General features: G+C 43.1%; 7 non-coding genes and 1 pseudogene across 7 annotated transcripts; all 8 read right to left on the bottom strand.

Moving 5' to 3' along the window:
- Positions 1–510: 510 nt before the first annotated feature.
- LOC141234360 (U2 spliceosomal RNA) lies at positions 511–701 on the bottom strand. The gene has a single exon (XR_012300341.1). It is a non-coding gene; the product is annotated as a U2 spliceosomal RNA (small nuclear RNA).
- A 1,115-nt stretch (positions 702–1,816) lies between these two features.
- Positions 1,817–2,007, bottom strand: LOC141234359 (U2 spliceosomal RNA). Its single transcript, XR_012300340.1, has one exon. It is a non-coding gene; the product is annotated as a U2 spliceosomal RNA (small nuclear RNA).
- A 1,115-nt stretch (positions 2,008–3,122) lies between these two features.
- LOC141234595 (U2 spliceosomal RNA) lies at positions 3,123–3,319 on the bottom strand. Its single transcript, XR_012300553.1, has one exon. It is a non-coding gene; the product is annotated as a U2 spliceosomal RNA (small nuclear RNA).
- Positions 3,320–9,389: 6,070 nt separating this feature from the next.
- LOC141234358 (U2 spliceosomal RNA) lies at positions 9,390–9,580 on the bottom strand. Its single transcript, XR_012300339.1, has one exon. It is a non-coding gene; the product is annotated as a U2 spliceosomal RNA (small nuclear RNA).
- Positions 9,581–10,698: 1,118 nt separating this feature from the next.
- On the bottom strand, positions 10,699–10,889 carry LOC141234357 (U2 spliceosomal RNA). Its single transcript, XR_012300338.1, has one exon. It is a non-coding gene; the product is annotated as a U2 spliceosomal RNA (small nuclear RNA).
- Positions 10,890–12,004: 1,115 nt separating this feature from the next.
- Positions 12,005–12,195, bottom strand: LOC141234356 (U2 spliceosomal RNA). The gene has a single exon (XR_012300337.1). It is a non-coding gene; the product is annotated as a U2 spliceosomal RNA (small nuclear RNA).
- Positions 12,196–13,310: 1,115 nt separating this feature from the next.
- LOC141234355 (U2 spliceosomal RNA) lies at positions 13,311–13,501 on the bottom strand. Its single transcript, XR_012300336.1, has one exon. It is a non-coding gene; the product is annotated as a U2 spliceosomal RNA (small nuclear RNA).
- Positions 13,502–14,616: 1,115 nt separating this feature from the next.
- On the bottom strand, positions 14,617–14,797 carry LOC141234551 (U2 spliceosomal RNA; annotated as a pseudogene).
- Positions 14,798–15,670: the final 873 nt, after the last annotated feature.

Genomic DNA, 15,670 nt, shown 5'->3' with positions numbered 1-15,670 from the left:
TTCCAGCAGAAGGAGACAACGTTTCAGAAAAGGCATTGTAGCAAACCAAAAAAGAAATTTTAAGCGCAACAAAGTAACCAGCGCACATACCTGTTATCCCAGGTGAGTTTAAAAGGCTGCTGTTGATAACAAGGGCATTTGCTAAATAGCTGGTGTGTGTGCAACAATATACTGAAAGGTCAATTATATTGTGCAGCTTATCTCACCACCTGTAGTTATTTAGGTGAAAGCTCCAAAATGCTTGCCTAATATGTCTGTTTATCCAAAAGGAAGTAAAAAGGGAGAGCTAGAAAGATAGCATTGCATCACATTACATGGCAATGCAATGCACAGCTGCTGAAGTTGAACCAAAATGAGCTTGTAATCTGGCTTCTGCAACTTTGAACATGAAAAATCCAATGAGGAGAAGAAAAGCAAAGCCAAAGAGTCCATCCCAAAATCCGACAAACAAGCAAAATGAACAAAAAACATTGAATTCAATTCTTTCTGATTTTAGAAACTGCATTAAAGAAGGGGTGCACCGGTCCTGGAGATACTGCAATACCAGGTCAATGCGTGGAGTGGACAGAGCAAGCTCTTTTTCCATCTCCCTGTTCTAAAAATCCATTTAATATATGGTCCCCAGATAGGGGACGTATCAGATATTAAACTGATAAGAACAGATACTACACTTGATCTTAGCCAAAAGGCCGAGAAGCGATAACCAGAATTGGTTTCAAACTACGGAGCCACCCAAGGATCCTGAAAAGTCCATTTGTGGAGATGAGCTCCTGGACTCCCGTTAAGAAGACATGTTGTCAACCTCTAGATCCCTTACATGCCTGCACTTTTCGGCTTGCTGCTGCTGCAATCCACGCGTTTTAGATCTGCATAACTCCACCTCTTTAAACACAGCACCTTCACCCCCTGCTGTTCCCACCCGCCTCAACACCGTTGGAAGGGAGGAGAACCAATTAAGGCGGGGGGTGGGGTGGAACGAGCAGCTGTCTACCCTTAGCAGGAGGGCTCCTGATTACATACCTCTCCTGCTGCTGCTGCTGCTGGCTGTCCAGCAGCAGACTGAAGGTGGCTGCTGCTGTGCACAGGTATATAAAGGCTCAGAGCCTATTATGACACGCGCAGCCAGCGTTCCATTGCCACATTCCATCTACTGCAGGCAGGATACCTGGCTGGCTGAATGTCGCTGAGAAGCTCACAGAGACCGCCATAAGCAACAGTTTAACAGAATGCCACAGACTAATCAACCAAACTTTTTGGGTTGGGTTCTCTTTTATAGTCTGCAGGCATTAAATGAAAGAAGTCAGTGTTCCAGCAGAAGGAGACAACGTTTCAGAAAAGGCATTGTAGCAAACCAAAAAAGAAATTTTAAGCGCAGCAGAGTAACCAGCGCACATACCTGTTAGCTCAGGTGAGTTTAAAAGGCTGCTGTTGATAACAAGGGCATTTGCTAAATAGATGGTGTGTGTGCAACAATATACTGAAAGGTCAATTATATTGTGCAGCTTATCTCACCACCTGTAGTTATTTAGGTGAAAGCTCCAAAATGCTTGCCTAATATGTCTGTTTATCCAAAAGGAAGTAAAAAGGGAGAGCTAGAAAGATAGCATTGCATCACATTACATGGCAATGCAATGCACAGTTGCTGAAGTTGAACCAAAATGAGCTTGTAATCTGGCTTCTGCAACTTTGAACATGAAAAATCCAATGAGGAGAAGAAAAGCAAAGCCAAAGAGTCCATCCCAAAATCCGACAAACAAGCAAAATGAACAAAAAACATTGAATTCAATTCTTTCTGATTTTAGAAACTGCATTAAAGAAGGGGTGCACCGGTCCTGGAGATACTGCAATACCAGGTCAATGCGTGGAGTGGACAGAGCAAGCTCTTTTTCCATCTCCCTGTTCTAAAAATCCATTTAATATATGGTCCCCAGATAGGGGACGTATCAGATATTAAACTGATAAGAACAGATACTACACTTGATCTTAGCCAAAAGGCCGAGAAGCGATAACCAGAATTGGTTTCAAACTACGGAGCCACCCAAGGATCCTGAAAAGTCCATTTGTGGAGATGAGCTCCTGGACTCCCGTTAAGAAGACATGTTGTCAACCTCTAGATCCCTTACATGCCTGCACTTTTCGGCTTGCTGCTGCTGCAATCCACGCGTTTTAGATCTGCATAACTCCACCTCTTTAAACACAGCACCTTCACCCCCTGCTGTTCCCACCCGCCTCAACACCGTTGGAAGGGAGGAGAACCAATTAAGGCGGGGGGTGGGGTGGAACGAGCAGCTGTCTACCCTTAGCAGGAGGGCTCCTGATTACATACCTCTCCTGCTGCTGCTGCTGCTGGCTGTCCAGCAGCAGACTGAAGGTGGCTGCTGCTGTGCTCAGGTATATAAAGGCTCAGAGCCTATTATGACACGCGCAGCCAGCGTTCCATTGCCACATTCCATCTACTGCAGGCAGGATACCTGGCTGGCTGAATGTCGCTGAGAAGCTCACAGAGACCGCCATAAGCAACAGTTTAACAGAATGCCACAGACTAATCAACCAAACTTTTTGGGTTGGGTTCTCTTTTATAGTCTGCAGGCATTAAATGAAAGAAGTCAGTGTTCCAGCAGAAGGAGACAACGTTTCAGAAAAGGCATTGTAGCAAACCAAAAAAGAAATTTTAAGCGCAGCAGAGTAACCAGCGCACATACCTGTTAGCTCAGGTGAGTTTAAAAGGCTGCTGTTGATAACAAGGGCATTTGCTAAATAGATGGTGTGTGTGCAACAATATACTGAAAGGTCAATTATATTGTGCAGCTTATCTCACCACCTGTAGTTATTTAGGTGAAAGCTCCAAAATGCTTGCCTAATATGTCTGTTTATCCAAAAGGAAGTAAAAAGGGAGAGCTAGAAAGATAGCATTGCATCACATTACATGGCAATGCAATGCACAGTTGCTGAAGTTGAACCAAAATGAGCTTGTAATCTGGCTTCTGCAACTTTGAACATGAAAAATCCAATGAGGAGAAGAAAAGCAAAGCCAAAGAGTCCATCCCAAAATCCGACAAACAAGCAAAATGAACAAAAAACATTGAATTCAATTCTTTCTGATTTTAGAAACTGCATTAAAGAAGGGGTGCACCGGTCCTGGAGATACTGCAATACCAGGTCAATGCGTGGAGTGGACAGAGCAAGCTCTTTTTCCATCTCCCTGTTCTAAAAATCCATTTAATATATGGTCCCCAGATAGGGGACGTATCAGATATTAAACTGATAAGAACAGATTTTTTTTTTTTTTTTCCTCAGATTAAGACCCACATTAATTTATGCATCATAGCGCATATTCACATAACGCGTTCTCAAATCATCATTCGGAAAAACAAAAACAAAATCCCAAAAAACACAACCCTGCAATTAACTGTTACTTACTGTAAGAAGTCCAATGTGAAAAGTTCCAGAGTGCTTCTGCTGCTGTCTCACCATACTTCTTTTTATCCAATAAATAGGCATAAAACAGTCTAGCAAGAAAAATCTTTCTGCATTCCATGGGGGAAAAAACAATCTTTTTAAAAATCACCAAATTCCGAACGTCCCATAAAACCTCTTTATATATGACAAAAATAATCCAGCTTGCCCGCTTCCTTTGCGAGTACTTAAAATCTTGACCTATTAAAATCCTTTCAAAATCGAAACAATGAAAACCAACTAAAGCAACAAACATACGTGACAACAAGGTAAAAACTTTTTTAGCAAAAAAACAGTCCCAAAAAATATGCTGTATTGTTTCCACCTTATTGCAACCTTCCCTAGGACATAGTTCTTGAACCTTTATCCCCCGGTCATTCAAAAAAGCCCTTGTTGGCAAGCATCCATGCAACGCCATCCAGGTTACATCCTTCTGTCTGTTGCTGATTCCACGCATGAAAAAAAGCTTCCACACCTGTCCAGACTGTGCATTATTACAAAACGGCACATCACATAACATCTCCTTCTTCTTAATACCTGAGACAATCAGTTTTTTGTCCGGTCTAACCATGGAGCTTATCCCATTTTGATCATAGAAGGACCTAAGCACCACATAAAAAAACGGTATCACAAACGAAACTGGTTTTCTTAAATCCTTCTCACACCAGCTCCATTTCTGGAAAAGCCGTCCTGCTAAATATTTGCACATGTCCGCAGTCCTGTTATTGCACTGGGATAATTTATAAATGTTCAAAAAATAATGCATTCTTAAAAATAAGTCAATGTTAGGAAAATCACAACCCCCATTTTCCACAGAACACATAACCATTCCTCTTCTTAGTTTCTCCATTTTGGATCCCCAAAATAACACAAACAGTTTCCTTGTCACTCTCTTTGTCCAAAGCACAGCAGGTGGGAAAATCAAAGCAGTGTACAGCAGAAGCGGGAGAATCACAGACTTGATTACCAGCACTTTCCCTCTCAGCGACAGGTTCCTTAGTTTCCAAAAGTTCAACTTCTGATCCATTTTGTCTTCTAGAATCTTCAGGCTGCTTTTCCCTTTCAGTTCCTTCTCAAAGATGACACCAAGAACCTCAATTTCCTCCCTACTCTCCACTCCTGCCATGTTAACCTCAACCTGCCTCCCAAAGTTACAAAGCTGGCACTTTCCCCAATTCACCGCCATACCAGCCACACAACAAAAAATCCTTACGTGCAAATTCACTCTATTGAGATCCGCCTGTGAACCACAAGTAAAAACAATATCATCCATATAACTTAAAGACTTGACTGGACCCCCGGATCCCCCAGGAATAAAAACACCAGCCACACACTTGTCAACTTGCACACTTTTTAAAAGGGCCTCCACCACACAGATAAAAAGAATTGGTGACAGGGGACAACCCTGCCTAACTCCCGATAAAATATTAAAACTGGAACTCACATGCCCATTAACTAAAATCTGGCTACTGACCCCACAATAAAAACTCTTAATGACCATCAATAATTTATCCGGAACACCAAGGTGACTTAAAGCAGAGAACAAAAATCTATGTGATATTTTATCAAAGGCTTTCTCCAGGTCCACCGACTGTAACAAAAGAGCATTCTTATTCAAATTAGCCTGATAAATTAAGTCTCTTAGAAGCAGCAAATTATCTGAAATTTTCCTACCAGGCACTGCACATGCCTGATACTCCCCCACCATATCACCTATCACATCTGCCAGTCTACCAGCCACAATTTTAGAAATAATTTTGTAATCACTGTTTAACAATGTTATGGGCCTCCAATTTTTAATATCCCTCATGTCCCCTTTCTTATGAATCAGCGTAACAATCCCCCTACGCATAGAAACCGATAAAATCCCATGAGTAAAACCATATTGCACCACCCGGGAAAACTCCACACCTATAATATCCCAAAATCTAACATAAAATTCAGCAGGAAGACCATCACAGCCTGGCGTCTTGCCTTTCGCCAAGCCATCCACTGCCCGTCTAATTTCATCTTTCCCAACCTCCTCACTTAAAAACCCAATTTTCTCCTCAGGAATATTATTAGTTAATACTTTGCAATAATCATTAATTTCCGCATCACTGGCTCTACTATCGTTAGAGAAGAGTGTTTCATAAAAGGAAAGAATACTGCCAATCATCTCATCCCCAGATACCTCCCCTGCAGGAGAAAAAACAGACTTAAAAACCCCTTTAGGTTTAAAACATTTTTTAAAAAAGTATCTCGAACATTGCTCATTTTCCTCCATGTGCTTTATTTTTGCCTTAAACATAATAGTCTTCCCTTTTTCAATAAGTATCTTCTTCAGTTCGTCCTTCAAATCTGCAATCTCTTTATCCACCTCCATCCCCGCTCTCTTAAACTTATGGAGTACTTCCAATTTTGAAATAACAGCAGCATCATGATCCCTTTTGGCTTTCGCTCTCCTAAAACACACCCCTTTAAAATAACATGCAAATTTCTCCTTAGCCCAGTCCCACCACTCTAGCAAATCTTTAAAAAGGTGCTGTTCAGACACACAAGACAAAAACACTTTATTAAAACCAACCTTAACACTCTCCTCTTCCAGCAGGCTTACGTTCAGCTTCCAGAGTCCCTTTCCAAAAGCCAGGGACTCAGCTATACACAGATCTACCACTATCATCTTGTGGTCAGAAAAAGTCGTCATCACGTGGTTGCACTTGGCCACCTTAATCCCTTCAGACATAAAAACATAGTCAATTCGGGAAACACTACGTCCACTGTCTGATATGTATGTGAACTTATCACTTGGCCCAACCATCAGACCAGCATCCGTGTAGCGTAAATCCTGCACAATCTGATTTAAAATATTAGACGTAACATCAGTCCTACCTTCCGTAGAGCTCTTACGATCTTTTGCGGATCTGACACAATTAAAATCTCCAGCCACTATAGTGAAGTCTCTGCCTGGTAAAAACAACTTTAGAGACTCCAAAAACCCAACTCTTGCTTGTTTATCAGCAGGGGCATAAACATTAAAAACCCGTACCCGCTGACCTAAAAAATCCACTAATAAAAACAAACATCTCCCAGGTATGATTACTTTAAACTCTAAAACCTTTAGACTGGAATTACACAGTAAAATGCCCACCCCTTCATTCCTGTTTTCTGAGCATGGGGACCAAAAAGATTGCCCCTTATTCCACTCACTCTCATGCGGGGCAGATTTAATTACACATTCCTGCAGACAGACAATATCTGCATTCACACTCTCAATGTACTCCAGTATCCCTGCTCTCCTACAAGCAGAACCAATCCCTCGTACATTCAGAGAAGCAACACACAACGCCATCATAACAACAGGAAAAAATCTCCACCATACCCGATCCATCATGAACCAGGAGAAAACCCACTCCTGCCACCCACTTTTCTACGTATATCAGGCGACTCAGAACTCGAGTCCCTGTTAGAATAACCTGGTCTTAGGGAGACTGGATCTTCCTGCCCCCCAGACCAACACCCCTCCACCTTACTTCTTTTAATCACGGAGGCATAACTCTCCTCCTTGCCATCATCTTCCTCCTCATTTTCACTCCAATCACTGTTAACCCTATCATGCTGCTGAGGGGTTATAGTTCCATCCGAATCAGAATCCTCCTCCTCCAAAACCTCCATTTCCTCACCCCCATCTCTTCCCAAAACAGGATTCACTGACTCCGCCATATTAGACAAATCCATCCCATCACCCGGGCCATGCACATCAGCTACTTTGTTTATTACTTCCAGCCCCTCCCTCAAACCAACTTTCTTCTGGCTCCGCCCCTTTTCCTCCATCTTGGGCACCGCATGGTCTCTTCCCCTACCACCATCTTGTTTTTGGCTTTCCCCCTCTGAGTCTGAGCCTTCGCCCTCCTCCCCACTTTCCTGCCGAGTCTTCTTCTGCCTCTCTTCAGCGTCCACCTGTGACCTAGGAATCTGAGCCCACAATCTACATTTCCTTGCAAGGTGATCTGCATGTCCACACAAATCACACACCTTATTCATTTGGCAACCACTTGCAACATGCCCAGATTTCCCACAACCTCTACAAACATCACCTTGCACTGGACAATCTTTCTGAACATGTCCAAACTCATGACACTTCCTACAATATTCCATCTGTCCATTATAAAAACAAAATCCCCTTTCTCCTCCGATAGAAAACTGTGCAGGAATGCTCTTGGCACCCCCAATAGCTCTATCATCCGGTCTCAGTTTTACAACATATCTCCTCTTGCCATTTAGATAATTGTATTTGTTCTTCATTCTTCCCAAAAATTTAACCTCACTACAATACCGAGCTAAAAAATTGGAAACAGTCTCATCCGGAACTTTAGGGTTATACATGTGCACAACCACATACTTATATGTCTGCTGGAACAGAGGTTCCAGTGCAATAAACTCTAGGCATTTCAATTCCTTTTCTTCCTTCATTCGTACCAACTCCATGTAGACTCTCTGGCAAATACTCAAAGAAACAAAAGTGATATCATAAATTCCTTGTTTCTGAAAATCCTGCAGTGCCAATACATCCGTTACCTTCAAGCCATTAATGTTCTTCAAGACATCAACGCAAACTTGGTCCAAACCGATTTCTCCTTCATGACCTGCAGCCACCTTCAGACGGACCGAGTCCTCTAATCCACGTGTTTTCTCCACCATTTTTACAGCAGATAAACACAATCGCCGCTCAATCGCACACTAGGGCCCCACAAGGGGGAACCCCAGTCACAACTGCCCTCCAAACAACACCAGCAGCAGAAAACCACCACTGATCTTGCCAAAAGGCCGAGAAGCGATAACCAGAATTGGTTTCAAACTACGGAGCCACCCAAGGATCCTGAAAAGTCCATTTGTGGAGATGAGCTCCTGGACTCCCGTTAAGAAGACATGTTGTCAACCTCTAGATCCCTTACATGCCTGCACTTTTCGGCTTGCTGCTGCTGCAATCCACGCGTTTTAGATCTGCATAACTCCACCTCTTTAAACACAGCACCTTCACCCCCTGCTGTTCCCACCCGCCTCAACACCGTTGGAAGGGAGGAGAACCAATTAAGGTGGGGGGTGGGGTGGAACGAGCAGCTGTCTACCCTTAGCAGGAGGGCTCCTGATTACATACCTCTCCTGCTGCTGCTGCTGCTGGCTGTCCAGCAGCAGACTGAAGGTGGCTGCTGCTGTGCACAGGTATATAAAGGCTCAGAGCCTATTATGACACGCGCAGCCAGCGTTCCATTGCCACATTCCATCTACTGCAGGCAGGATACCTGGCTGGCTGAATGTCGCTGAGAAGCTCACAGAGACCGCCATAAGCAACAGTTTAACAGAATGCCACAGACTAATCAACCAAACTTTTTGGGTTGGGTTCTCTTTTATAGTCTGCAGGCATTAAATGAAAGAAGTCAGTGTTCCAGCAGAAGGAGACAACGTTTCAGAAAAGGCATTGTAGCAAACCAAAAAAGAAATTTTAAACGCAGCAGAGTAACCAGCGCACATACCTGTTAGCTCAGGTGAGTTTAAAAGGCTGCTGTTGATAACAAGGGCATTTGCTAAATAGATGGTGTGTGTGCAACAATATACTGAAAGGTCAATTATATTGTGCAGCTTATCTCACCACCTGTAGTTATTTAGGTGAAAGCTCCAAAATGCTTGCCTAATATGTCTGTTTATCCAAAAGGAAGTAAAAAGGGAGAGCTAGAAAGATAGCATTGCATCACATTACATGGCAATGCAATGCACAGTTGCTGAAGTTGAACCAAAATGAGCTTGTAATCTGGCTTCTGCAACTTTGAACATGAAAAATCCAATGAGGAGAAGAAAAGCAAAGCCAAAGAGTCCATCCCAAAATCCGACAAACAAGCAAAATGAACAAAAAACATTGAATTCAATTCTTTCTGATTTTAGAAACTGCATTAAAGAAGGGGTGCACCGGTCCTGGAGATACTGCAATACCAGGTCAATGCGTGGAGTGGACAGAGCAAGCTCTTTTTCCATCTCCCTGTTCTAAAAATCCATTTAATATATGGTCCCCAGATAGGGGACGTATCAGATATTAAACTGATAAGAACAGATACTACACTTGATCTTAGCCAAAAGGCCGAGAAGCGATAACCAGAATTGGTTTCAAACTACGGAGCCACCCAAGGATCCTGAAAAGTCCATTTGTGGAGATGAGCTCCTGGACTCCCGTTAAGAAGACATGTTGTCAACCTCTAGATCCCTTACATGCCTGCACTTTTCGGCTTGCTGCTGCTGCAATCCACGCGTTTTAGATCTGCATAACTCCACCTCTTTAAACACAGCACCTTCACCCCCTGCTGTTCCCACCCGCCTCAACACCGTTGGAAGGGAGGAGAACCAATTAAGGCGGGGGGTGGGGTGGAACGAGCAGCTGTCTACCCTTAGCAGGAGGGCTCCTGATTACATACCTCTCCTGCTGCTGCTGCTGCTGCTGGCTGTCCAGCAGCAGACTGAAGGTGGCTGCTGCTGTGCACAGGTATATAAAGGCTCAGAGCCTATTATGACACGCGCAGCCAGCGTTCCATTGCCACATTCCATCTACTGCAGGCAGGATACCTGGCTGGCTGAATGTCGCTGAGAAGCTCACAGAGACCGCCATAAGCAACAGTTTAACAGAATGCCACAGACTAATCAACCAAACTTTTTGGGTTGGGTTCTCTTTTATAGTCTGCAGGCATTAAATGAAAGAAGTCAGTGTTCCAGCAGAAGGAGACAACGTTTCAGAAAAGGCATTGTAGCAAACCAAAAAAGAAATTTTAAGCGCAGCAGAGTAACCAGCGCACATACCTGTTAGCTCAGGTGAGTTTAAAAGGCTGCTGTTGATAACAAGGGCATTTGCTAAATAGATGGTGTGTGTGCAACAATATACTGAAAGGTCAATTATATTGTGCAGCTTATCTCACCACCTGTAGTTATTTAGGTGAAAGCTCCAAAATGCTTGCCTAATATGTCTGTTTATCCAAAAGGAAGTAAAAAGGGAGAGCTAGAAAGATAGCATTGCATCACATTACATGGCAATGCAATGCACAGTTGATGAAGTTGAACCAAAATGAGCTTGTAATCTGGCTTCTGCAACTTTGAACATGAAAAATCCAATGAGGAGAAGAAAAGCAAAGCCAAAGAGTCCATCCCAAAATCCGACAAACAAGCAAAATGAACAAAAAACATTGAATTCAATTCTTTCTGATTTTAGAAACTGCATTAAAGAAGGGGTGCACCGGTCCTGGAGATACTGCAATACCAGGTCAATGCGTGGAGTGGACAGAGCAAGCTCTTTTTCCATCTCCCTGTTCTAAAAATCCATTTAATATATGGTCCCCAGATAGGGGACGTATCAGATATTAAACTGATAAGAACAGATACTACACTTGATCTTAGCCAAAAGGCCGAGAAGCGATAACCAGAATTGGTTTCAAACTACGGAGCCACCCAAGGATCCTGAAAAGTCCATTTGTGGAGATGAGCTCCTGGACTCCCGTTAAGAAGACATGTTGTCAACCTCTAGATCCCTTACATGCCTGCACTTTTCGGCTTGCTGCTGCTGCAATCCACGCGTTTTAGATCTGCATAACTCCACCTCTTTAAACACAGCACCTTCACCCCCTGCTGTTCCCACCCGCCTCAACACCGTTGGAAGGGAGGAGAACCAATTAAGGCGGGGGGTGGGGTGGAACGAGCAGCTGTCTACCCTTAGCAGGAGGGCTCCTGATTACATACCTCTCCTGCTGCTGCTGCTGCTGGCTGTCCAGCAGCAGACTGAAGGTGGCTGCTGCTGTGCACAGGTATATAAAGGCTCAGAGCCTATTATGACACGCGCAGCCAGCGTTCCATTGCCACATTCCATCTACTGCAGGCAGGATACCTGGCTGGCTGAATGTCGCTGAGAAGCTCACAGAGACCGCCATAAGCAACAGTTTAACAGAATGCCACAGACTAATCAACCAAACTTTTTGGGTTGGGTTCTCTTTTATAGTCTGCAGGCATTAAATGAAAGAAGTCAGTGTTCCAGCAGAAGGAGACAACGTTTCAGAAAAGGCATTGTAGCAAACCAAAAAAGAAATTTTAAGCGCAGCAGAGTAACCAGCGCACATACCTGTTAGCTCAGGTGAGTTTAAAAGGCTGCTGTTGATAACAAGGGCATTTGCTAAATAGATGGTGTGTGTGCAACAATATACTGAAAGGTCAATTATATTGTGCAGCTTATCTCACCACCTGTAGTTATTTAGGTGAAAGCTCCAAAATGCTTGCCTAATATGTCTGTTTATCCAAAAGGAAGTAAAAAGGGAGAGCTAGAAAGATAGCATTGCATCACATTACATGGCAATGCAATGCACAGTTGCTGAAGTTCAACCAAAATGAGCTTGTAATCTGGCTTCTGCAACTTTGAACATGAAAAATCCAATGAGGAGAAGAAAAGCAAAGCCAAAGAGTCCATCCCAAAATCCAACAAACAAGCAAAATGAACAAAAAACATTGAATTCAATTCTTTCTGATTTTAGAAACTGCATTAAAGAAGGGGTGCACCGGTCCTGGAGATACTGCAATACCAGGTCAATGCGTGGAGTGGACAGAGCAAGCTCTTTTTCCATCTCCCTGTTCTAAAAATCCATTTAATATATGGTCCCCAGATAGGGGACGTATCAGATATTAAACTGATAAGAACAGATACTACACTTGATCTTAGCCAAAAGGCCGAGAAGCGATAACCAGAATTGGTTTCACACTACGGAGCCACCCAAGGATCCTGAAAAGTCCATTTGTGGAGATGAGCTCCTGGACTCCCGTTAAGAAGACATGTTGTCAACCTCTAGATCCCTTACATGCCTGCACTTTTCGGCTTGCTGCTGCTGCAATCCACGCGTTTTAGATCTGCATAACTCCACCTCTTTAAACACAGCACCTTCACCCCCTGCTGTTCCCACCCGCCTCAACACCGTTGGAAGGGAGGAGAACCAATTAAGGCGGGGGGTGGGGTGGAACGAGCAGCTGTCTACCCTTAGCAGGAGGGCTCCTGATTACATACCTCTCCTGCTGCTGCTGCTGCTGGCTGTCCAGCAGCAGACTGAAGGTGGCTGCTGCTGTGCACAGGTATATAAAGGCTCAGAGCCTATTATGACACGCGCAGCCAGCGTTCCATTGCCACATTCCATCTACTGCAGGCAGGATACCTGGCTGGCTGAATGTCGCTGAGAAGCTCACAGAGACCGCCATAAGCAACAGTTTAACAGAATGCCACAGACTAATCAACCAAACTTTTTGGGTTGGGTTCTCTTTTATAGTCTGCAGGCATTAAATGAAAGAAGTCAGTGTTCCAGCAGAAGGAGACAACGTTTCAGAAAAGGCATTGTAGCAAACCAAAAAAGAAATTTTAAGCGCAGCAGAGTAACCAGCGCACATACCTGTTAGCTCAGGTGAGTTTAAAAGGCTGCTGTTGATAACAAGGGCATTTGCTAAATAGATGGTGTGTGTGCAACAATATACTGAAAGGTCAATTATATTGTGCAGCTTATCTCACCACCTGTAGTTATTTAGGTGAAAGCTCCAAAATGCTTGCCTAATATGTCTGTTTATCCAAAAGGAAGTAAAAAGGGAGAGCTAGAAAGATAGCATTGCATCACATTACATGGCAATGCAATGCACAGTTGCTGAAGTTGAACCAAAATGAGCTTGTAATCTGGCTTCTGCAACTTTGAACATGAAAAATCCAATGAGGAGAAGAAAAGCAAAGCCAAAGAGTCCATCCCAAAATCCGACAAACAAGCAAAATGAACAAAAAACATTGAATTCAATTCTTTCTGATTTTAGAAACTGCATTAAAGAAGGGGTGCACCGGTCCTGGAGATACTGCAATACCAGGTCAATGCGTGGAGTGGACAGAGCAAGCTCTTTTTCCATCTCCCTGTTCTAAAAATCCATTTAATATATGGTCCCCAGATAGGGGACGTATCAGATATTAAACTGATAAGAACAGATACTACACTTGATCTTAGCCAAAAGGCCGAGAAGCGATAACCAGAATTGGTTTCAAACTACGGAGCCACCCAAGGATCCTGAAAAGTCCATTTGTGGAGATGAGCTCCTGGACTCCCGTTAAGAAGACATGTTGTCAACCTCTAGATCCCTTACATGCCTGCACTTTTCGGCTTGCTGCTGCTGCAATCCACGCGTTTTAGATCTGCATAACTCCACCTCTTTAAACACAGCACCTTCACCCCCTGCTGTTCCCACCCGCCTCAACACCGTTGGAAGGGAGGAGAACCAATTAAGGCGGGGGGTGGGGTGGAACGAGCAGCTGTCTACCCTTAGCAGGAGGGCTCCTGATTACATACCTCTCCTGCTGCTGCTGCTGCTGGCTGTCCAGCAGCAGACTGAAGGTGGCTGCTGCTGTGCACAGGTATATAAAGGCTCAGAGCCTATTATGACACGCGCAGCCAGCGTTCCATTGCCACATTCCATCTACTGCAGGCAGGATACCTGGCTGGCTGAATGTCGCTGAGAAGCTCACAGAGACCGCCATAAGCAACAGTTTAACAGAATGCCACAGACTAATCAACCAAACTTTTTGGGTTGGGTTCTCTTTTATAGTCTGCAGGCATTAAATGAAAGAAGTCAGTGTTCCAGCAGAAGGAGACAACGTTTCAGAAAAGGCATTGTAGCAAACCAAAAAAGAAATTTTAAGCGCAGCAGAGTAACCAGCGCACATACCTGTTAGCTCAGGTGAGTTTAAAAGGCTGCTGTTGATAACAAGGGCATTTGCTAAATAGATGGTGTGTGTGCAACAATATACTGAAAGGTCAATTATATTGTGCAGCTTATCTCACCACCTGTAGTTATTTAGGTGAAAGCTCCAAAATGCTTGCCTAATATGTCTGTTTATCCAAAAGGAAGTAAAAAGGGAGAGCTAGAAAGATAGCATTGCATCACATTACATGGCAATGCAATGCACAGTTGCTGAAGTTGAACCAAAATGAGCTTGTAATCTGGCTTCTGCAACTTTGAACATGAAAAATCCAATGAGGAGAAGAAAAGCAAAGCCAAAGAGTCCATCCCAAAATCCGACAAACAAGCAAAATGAACAAAAAACATTGAATTCAATTCTTTCTGATTTTAGAAACTGCATTAAAGAAGGGGTGCACCGGTCCTGGAGATACTGCAATACCAGGTCAATGCGTGGAGTGGACAGAGCAAGCTCTTTTTCCATCTCCCTGTTCTAAAAATCCATTTAATATATGGTCCCCAGATAGGGGACGTATCAGATATGAAACTGATAAGAACAGATTTTTTTTTTTTTTTTTTTAAAACCTATTCAGGTTAAAATTAAAGTCCACTCCACAGTCCTCTTCTCCCCAAAGGGAGACAAGACGTGGACTCCAACTTAAATCATCATCAGGTTTTGGTACTTTTAATGTCAGAAAAAAAATTACAAAAATACAACAATACTTACAAAGAAAGAAATGTTTCAGAACCTGAATGGATACCAAAAAAATAAAAATTAAATTATAACTGTATTAACAACAGTAATAACATCAAGTAAAATACTTGTAACCATTATCAAAAGCATGAACCCCAACCCAACTCAGAACCTTAAGGGACAAATCTTCAACCCTTGATGCTGAAAAAACTTGTTTCGATACACCATCTGGTATTCTATATTTCACACAAAAAACATTTTTATCTCTTATTAGTTCTTTCCTAACATTCTCTATAAGATAGTCCAAACGTTTCTCATCATACAACTTACGGTACAACCGGTTAAAATATTCTGCATTCTTTATAAACATAGGTTGTTGAAAAACAACTATATTTTCTTCCATTGCCACCTCCACTTCCTGTTCCTTTCTCTTTTCTTGCTTTTTAACCTTACCACGGCCAGTTCCCTGACTTACACCTCCCATTTCACTCTCTACCCTATCCCCCCAATCTACTCTTGTTTTCTCCATCTCCCTCTGCACTCCTACAGGTTTGCTTTCTTTTCCCTTTACCACCAACACCTTTTCTACACTTTCCTCCTTTCTCTCTACCAAAACCTTTTTAACCACTACCTCCTTCTCTTTATTTCTTTTCCTCTTTGGGCAATTCTTAAAAACATGCGTATCTTCCTGACACAAGTTGCACTTCCTCCGATCTTTACAATCCTTTGACTCATGATCACCTTTTTTGCAAAAACCACATACACCAC

This window comes from Phyllobates terribilis, unplaced genomic scaffold (genome assembly GCF_046119375.1).
Source record: "Phyllobates terribilis strain yellow unplaced genomic scaffold, ASM4611937v1 Scaffold_636__1_contigs__length_917067, whole genome shotgun sequence".
Classification (NCBI taxonomy): Eukaryota; Metazoa; Chordata; class Amphibia; order Anura; family Dendrobatidae; genus Phyllobates; species Phyllobates terribilis.
The sequence above is the reverse complement of the archived record's forward strand: the minus strand, read 5'-3'. Positions and strand labels throughout refer to the sequence as shown.